Raw genomic sequence first — 7,446 nt, 5'->3', positions numbered from 1 at the left:
GACTAAGTCATATATACCAGCTGCTAATGCACCAATAAGAATTGATGTTCAAGAGGGACACAATCAAGTTGCTAGAGAGTCTAGAGAACGTTTGAAACGTGGTAGACCAATAGGTTCCAAAGATAAAGAACCCTCGAAAAACTAAGAAAGGTGTAGATATTGAAACCGAGGTTGTTGAAACCCTAGACGCGACCGCGGCCGTTCCTAAATCCCGGGACTTAGCCGCAGCCGATCCCAAAACCCTAATAGCGATCGCGGCCGATAATAAGATCTTAGATGCGGCTGGCCCTGATGTATCTTGGGACGCCAAGATTCAAGGTACTGAAGGTCCTGATAATAATGAGATCTCAATAAATTATGTCTTGTCTGGGATACAATGGAACAAAAAGAATGTCGAGATTGATGATATATTTGCATGCAATGTAGCACTTGAAATCATGGATGATGATGAGGATCAGGAACCCACGTCTATTTATGAGTGCACTCAACGATCAGATTGGATCAAATGGAAAGAAGCTATAAACGCGGAGTTAAACTCTTTAAAGAAGAGAGATGTCTTTGGACCAATAGTCCGGACACCATATGATATAAAACCAGTTGGCCATAAGTGGGTCTTTGTGAGAAAGAGAAACGAACATGGTGAGGTCGCTAGATATAAAGCACGGCTTGTTGCACAAAGGATAATGATATATATATGAAAGTACCAGAGGGTATAGAGTTGAAAAACAAATCGAGTACTCGAGAACAACACTGTATAAATTTGAATAAGTCACTTTATGGATTGAAACAATCAGGCCGAATGTGGTACAATAGACTAAGTGAATACTTAGAGAGAGAAGGATACAAGAATGATCCGATCAGCCCTTGTATCTTTATAAAGAAATTCGGCCAGAGCTTGGAAAAACAAAGTTCTGTTTGGGATTACAGCTTGAGTACATAAGAGATGGAATCCTTGTGCATCAATTGGCATATACAGAAAAGGTACTCAAGAGATTTAACATGGCCGAGTCTCACCCCTTATCTAGCCCCATGGTCATGAGGTCTCTCGGCCTGGACACTCATCCGTTTCGTCTTAAGATGGACGATGAAGATGTCATTGGTCCCGAAGTTCCATATCTCAGTTGCATATGAGCTTTAATGTATCTGGCCAGCCAAACTCGGCCAGACATATGCTTTGTCGTGAACCTACTATCTAGGTTTAGCTCTTGTCCAACCCAAAGGCATTGGAACGGGATTAAACATATTCTTTGTTACCTGCAAGGAACGAAAGACTTGAGTTTATTTTATACTAACCATAACAAAGAAGGGTTAGTTGGCTTTACTGATGCAGGTTATCTCTCGGATCCACGCAATGCTCGATCACAGACATGCTATGTGTTTACACATGGTGGAACGGCCATATCATGGCGTTCCATGAAGCAGACGATCGCGGCCACATCTTCAAACAATTTGGAGATCTTGGCAATACATGAAGTGAGCCACGAGTGTGTATGGTTACGGTCCATGACTAACCATATCCGAGTTGATTGTGGGATGACCGAAGTCAAGGACGCACCAACCGTGATGTATGAGGACAATGCAGCTTGCATTGCTCAGCTTAAGGATGGCTACATCAAAGGAGACCGGACGAAGCACATACTGCCTAAATTCTTCTACGCGCACGAGCTTCAGAAAGCCTGAGAGGTCCAAGTCGTCCAAGTGCGTTCCAGCGACAACTCAGCCGACCTATTCACCAAATCACTTCTGACCTACACGTTCAGAAAGCTCACGCATCGAATTGGGATGCGTAGACTGAAAGACCTTCAGTGATGTTCAGAACATGGGAGTAATACGTGTTGTACTATTTTTCCCTCACCATGGTTTTGTCCCACTGGGTTTTCCTGGTAAGGTTTTAATGAGGCAACATCTAAAACGTATTACAAACTCTGTATGGTTATGACATACAAGGGGGAGTGTTAAAATCATATTGTGGATGTCCATAACCGGCCCGATCCATAATCGGCCCGGTCCATAACTGGCCCGGTCCATAACCGGCCCGGTTCATAACCGGCCCATACTTAGAGAGAGAGAGAGAGAGTCGGCGGCCATGAGAGAGAGAGAGAGAGAGCCGGCGGCTAGAGAGAGAGAAACCCTAGTTTCCCTTTTCCTTATAGATCTATGATTTGTACTATTTCCATATTTGTATTTCTTTTTTCTAGTCTTTCCATTATTCTATGACGGTGTAATTCACTATATATAAAGGGCTCCTTATGTTTATGAATAATATAGAAATATACAGATTATATTCTCTAGTTTCACAACATTGCCTACTATTCTACTCTTTCTTTCTCTGTTGGGGTATCAGAGTTGTATACGACTTTGTACAGTGTGCAAATAGTGGTATTTATTATATTTCTAAATAGCAGGTAATGTGTTGGTAGGAGTCCTAAATTCTCTTAATTTATTATTATTTCATGATATAGTTTTGTAGTGTTTCTATTTTAACAGAATAAATTATAATTTTAAAATTTATTTAAATGCATAGAATTTTTATTTTTGTTTATAAATAAAAATATATACAAATAATTATCCGCTTACGTTTGAGAAAGAAGAGAGAGAAACTAGATCTATTTTGGGACCGGCGTACGGCCGGCGCGTGAGCGCCCGTACCGTCGCCGGAGCCCTTTCTCTTTCGCCGAAGTTGTTCTTCTTAGCCCCTTCTCCGCCGTCCTGTCAACGACCGCCTTGTCCGAGCTCTGGTACCGCAACCATCTCTATCGGTGGCTCGGCTCTTGGAGTAATGACGCGCTCGATTGGAGGTCCACGGTGGAGAGGGAGCGCCTTGCATGCTCAGTTGTGGTGTTTTTCCGGGAGATGGAAGCTAATCTAGATCCGTCGTCGTCGGCTTTTATTCGGGAGGTGGAGGCTTACTCAGATCCACTGTCGCCGACTTTAGCTTCTGGGAAGGGGAGTCTCCTTCAGCCGGCGAGGAGGCTTGCAAAGCTCGAAACCCAGTGTCCTTTGGGTTAAGGTTACTAGTTCGATTTGTGTCAAGTTCGGTGAGGTTGCCGTTAAGGTGGGTGTTTGGGTCACTGCGGATGAGATATCGTTAGACGATGAAGCTCTCCGGCGATGGTGACGACTTTCAAGGGAAGAAAGCAGTGGTTCTCGGTTCGCTTGTCTAGGGTTTGAAGTGATTCAAAGTCGGTGGAGATCTCGGTGATCGATGGAACTCGCCGGCGTGAAGACAGTGCGGTGAAGAATGGTTATGGGTTCGTTGGAGGCTTGTCTGTTTCCAAGCTCCGACGAACGCAGGTTTAGATGGTGATGCTCCGGCGGCGTAGATGCGGAGGCAGTTAAGTTGAGACGGTTACGACGCGTGTCGCGTGAACGGAGCAGATCTCTCCACGTGTCTAGCATCCTTGACTTGCTATCCGACCAGGTCGTCCGGTTTCTGGGTCTGGGCCGAGGGTCCATTTAGTCTTTTGTTTAGCCCGTAGTCTCTTGAGTTTTAAACCGTTTTTTGTTGTATTCGGGTTTCGGCTGATTACTGGGTTTGGCCCGTTTATTTAATTTAAAAAACATTGACGGGAAAAAAAAATAAAAACTGAATTAATATTATATATTATTCTAATAATAATTATGAAATTAATGAAATGTTTTGTACAATTTGAATTTCTATAAAAAATTTATATCTTTTTCTCAACAGATATATTTAAAAGATAGTAAAATAAATTATGCTAAAATAACATTAATGATGTTCACATTTGTTAACTTGGATATTTAAAAGTTTTAAACTATTAACTATGGAATTTTGATCCATTTCTCAATGTTAATGTTACGAACTTACGATGCATAATTTTCTAAATATATGATTTTATATATTTTCTCCTACTAGAGAAGAAAAGTAATATGAAGACCCATTAAGCTCCTAATAAGCCCAATTTAATAGAAGAAAACGAGTCACAATGCCAATACCTATACTATATAGCTCCACGGCTACACCTTACTGGAGAATCTGCAGAAAACAATAGTCGAAAAAGAAAATTATCTGAATCCTAACACAAAATGAATATTAGCGCAATCGAAAGTACTACTGTTACCGCATCCAATGTAAAAATTGATATGAGAAAATAAAGATCGAATCTAGATGGTCTTGGTTTTCAGGCTTCCAAGTCTCTGTTTCCTGGAGAATAACTCAAGTTCTTGGTTCTCTGTTATATTGGTCGCGTCCATAAATCATCATAAGATCATAGAGACATAAAGAAACTTGAAAGTAAGAGACGAGATCTGTCAAGAATAGCTTTCACAGGATAAATAGACACAAAAAGAGAGGTAATTTAGATTACCCCATTTGGGCCTCAGAAATGGTTGAGACAGTGTTGATTCACCAGAATGAACTGGGAATATATCTTTCCACATGTCACATGTGCACATGAGGAAGAAGAAGCCGCGCGGAGTCAACCCGGTGCAGAAACACCACTGTACTGGGAAGGGTCTCGAGACTTAATGCTCGGAAGTTGGTACCAATATTTATCCAAGCCTGGTGGGAGTTGTAACTCTTGGGAGACTCAAGTCACTCAACTACATTGAACGAGCCTGGATTGGTGACAGAAGCTCTATTTTAAATTTACTTATAACTTGTTTTATATCGAATTTCAACCGGATTTTCTTATTTCGCCTTAAGCAAAGGATTTTTGAGGTAAAAAATGTTTTCTACCTATTTATTTACCAGAAAAGTAAATTTAAACAAACAAACCGTGAACTGTATAATTGATCTTCTTATCCACAAAAAGTAAAGAATTTTGTGAATTCTAATTGAAATTTTAGAAATAAATTTGTGTTACCCTTTAAAGTTATTTTTGTTTTTTTTTTTAATTTACAATCAGGACGTATTTCGGATTTAAAGAATGGTTTGGGCTAATTTCTGAAATAAAGTATAGTCCACGAATAAATTTTTTCTTCGAATATTCAAATGAATACTAAGTAATAGGTTCATATTTGCGTAGCAACGTGATGAAGGTATAGAGAAGTTCAGCTTTTTTTGTGCTTCTTTTGGAGAATCAAAAGAGTAATTTGTTTGAAGTTGAAAAGAAATAAAGTTATATTTTATGTAGAAATAGAATCCGAAGAAAAAACTTCTAGAAGTTGTAGAAGATATATTGATTGTACCCAAACTTTAATTGGAAATATGCCATGTGTCTCTCGTCCAAGTAGAGATACATCTAAACAGACAAGACTTGCCAAACCAAAAATGCGATAGATACAAAGAACTAGTTCAACTATTCGTTCAGTTCTCCGAAATTTCTTCTCGTGTCGTATTCTCCGTAATTCAAGCTGTGAGATTATTTTGAGAAATTATTTTATTTGTCTATTAATACCTTTTGAAAATGATATCTTTATATGTTTATGATAAAAAATTGAAAGGTTTAAGAAAATACTAAATATCATACCGACAATATTATGATACTAGGTTAAGATCTACGACTTGAACGGAATCAACATTATATATATAAATTATTTTATGTATTAAATATTTTTACATATTATAAAATAATAAATATATATTAAATAATTAAAAGTCAGTAACAATTAAATATATAATTAAATTGGTGCGAACATATAAATCAATTTTATTAGTCCAAAAAATATTTTTTTTATATTTGATATGATATGTTATTAAATTTAAATGATAATAACGTAGATAATATATTTTAGTATATTTTAAAGATTAATGTCTATTAAATGATGATTTCTACTCATATACTTTTTTGATCATTTGTATTTTTTATAGAAAAAAATTTAAATTACTCATAACAAAATTTTCATTGTGGGATTAATAATTTTAGTAATTTATAATTTAAAAAAAAATGGTCAATGATCCTTCAAAACTTTTATCAAAAAAATTGCTCAAAGTAAATTTTGAAACAAAAATATTTTATTTTATATCGTTTATAGTTTAATTTAAAATGATATATATATTAATCTTAATAATTAATTAAATTAGACTTTTTACTTATATAATTTTTGTAATCATTTGTATTTTGTCATAACAAAAATTTTAAACCATAGATCATAAAATTTGAATGTGAGACTTTTCACAGTTTTAGTAATTTATAGCCGTTTGTAAAAATTAAAAATATAACATATACATAAAAATCTAAATTTTTATTATATGGTTACTGTGGTTGTTTAATTTATTTAATAGTTTCAAATTAAACAAATATAATAGAAGATACACTATTTTTTATCAAATCTTTATTATTGAAAATCATTAATTGTCATATATACTTTTAGCCACATTAGACAATTCCGTAAATTTTATTTAAGGAAATAATAAAATACATTAATGATGAATTTATTGTTAGTTTAATAAAAATCTTATTATATAATTAGATGGACCAACATATTTCTCTAATGATTCTAAGAAGCATTTTAGTGATGACATGCGGCTACAAAAAGAAGTTGTAATGCTTCTCAAATAATATATAGGAGATTTATAGCTAACATGTGAATGAATGATATAAAGTTATAAAACTATATATATCTATATATATATCTTTATATATTCAACTTATGTATACTATTCTCTTAAAAATATAATTATGTTTTGAATATAGGAAGTGGATACATATCCAGTCGTTTTCGAACTGATATAATTTTATCCATAATCAAGCTTTTTAAATGTATATTAAATGTGTAGTTCGAAAATTAAGCTTTTTATGAACACCTAACCCAATAAAATAAGTTAGAATCATTGGTTGTCCGTATATGAAATTAAACTCGATCAATTTTTAAAATCTTGTTGCTGTGTTTGGTGATGATTGGTTCAACTGTGGCTCTAAAAATTTAGCTGTAAAAGTTTAGCTATAGGTAAATTGGTCGTAGCTATAAAGTTGTTACCGTAGATTTTTTGCAGAGACTTTTGCTGTAGTTAAATTTGTTGTAGATGTGGCTGTAAATATTTTAAAATAAAATATGTGAAATCTGTGATATATATATTTTTTATCAATTAAATAATTTATATTACTAATTTTTATAAATTCTCAAAGTTTATTGTCATTTAAAATGTGATATGTAAATAATATATATTTTATTCAAAATATTTCAATAATTTTTACAACACCCATAATTGAATTAAATATTTATAGATGTTTTTAATGATGATTATCTAATTTATTTGATATTATATATTTTTTTATTTCACAGATTCTATAGTGTATAAAAGAAAGCTTTAGTTTTTTTACCTAAAATACATTAAAAAAAATTTTGCTTTAGTTTTTTTGCTGTAGCTTTAAAAATAAAGCTAAAACATGATTGGTAAAATTTTATAGAAACTTGATTTATGTTTTAACTATTAAAAAATAAAGCTACAACATGATTGGTAAAGTTTAGTGATTTAAAAGTAAATAAAACTAAAGTAACGAGATAAAATCTAACCCATCACCCCCCCCCCCCCCCCCCCCC

At 34.4% G+C, this 7,446-nt stretch overlaps 1 long non-coding RNA gene across 1 annotated transcript in view; it reads right to left on the bottom strand.

Moving 5' to 3' along the window:
* The window catches only part of LOC106333604, an 8,989-nt gene extending 4,436 nt beyond the window's left edge, over positions 1–4,553 (bottom strand). Inside the window, exons 1-2 of the long non-coding RNA XR_001268421.1 lie at positions 4,329–4,553; positions 3,958–4,193 (exon numbers count right to left, since the gene is read on the bottom strand). This is a non-coding gene — a long non-coding RNA (uncharacterized LOC106333604). The remainder of the gene's footprint in view (positions 1–3,957; positions 4,194–4,328) is intronic.
* Positions 4,554–7,446: the final 2,893 nt, after the last annotated feature.

Source organism: Brassica oleracea, chromosome C3 (genome assembly GCF_000695525.1).
Source record: "Brassica oleracea var. oleracea cultivar TO1000 chromosome C3, BOL, whole genome shotgun sequence".
In the NCBI taxonomy this organism is placed as follows: domain Eukaryota; kingdom Viridiplantae; phylum Streptophyta; class Magnoliopsida; order Brassicales; family Brassicaceae; genus Brassica; species Brassica oleracea.
This window is presented reverse-complemented; position numbering and strand designations above follow the sequence as displayed.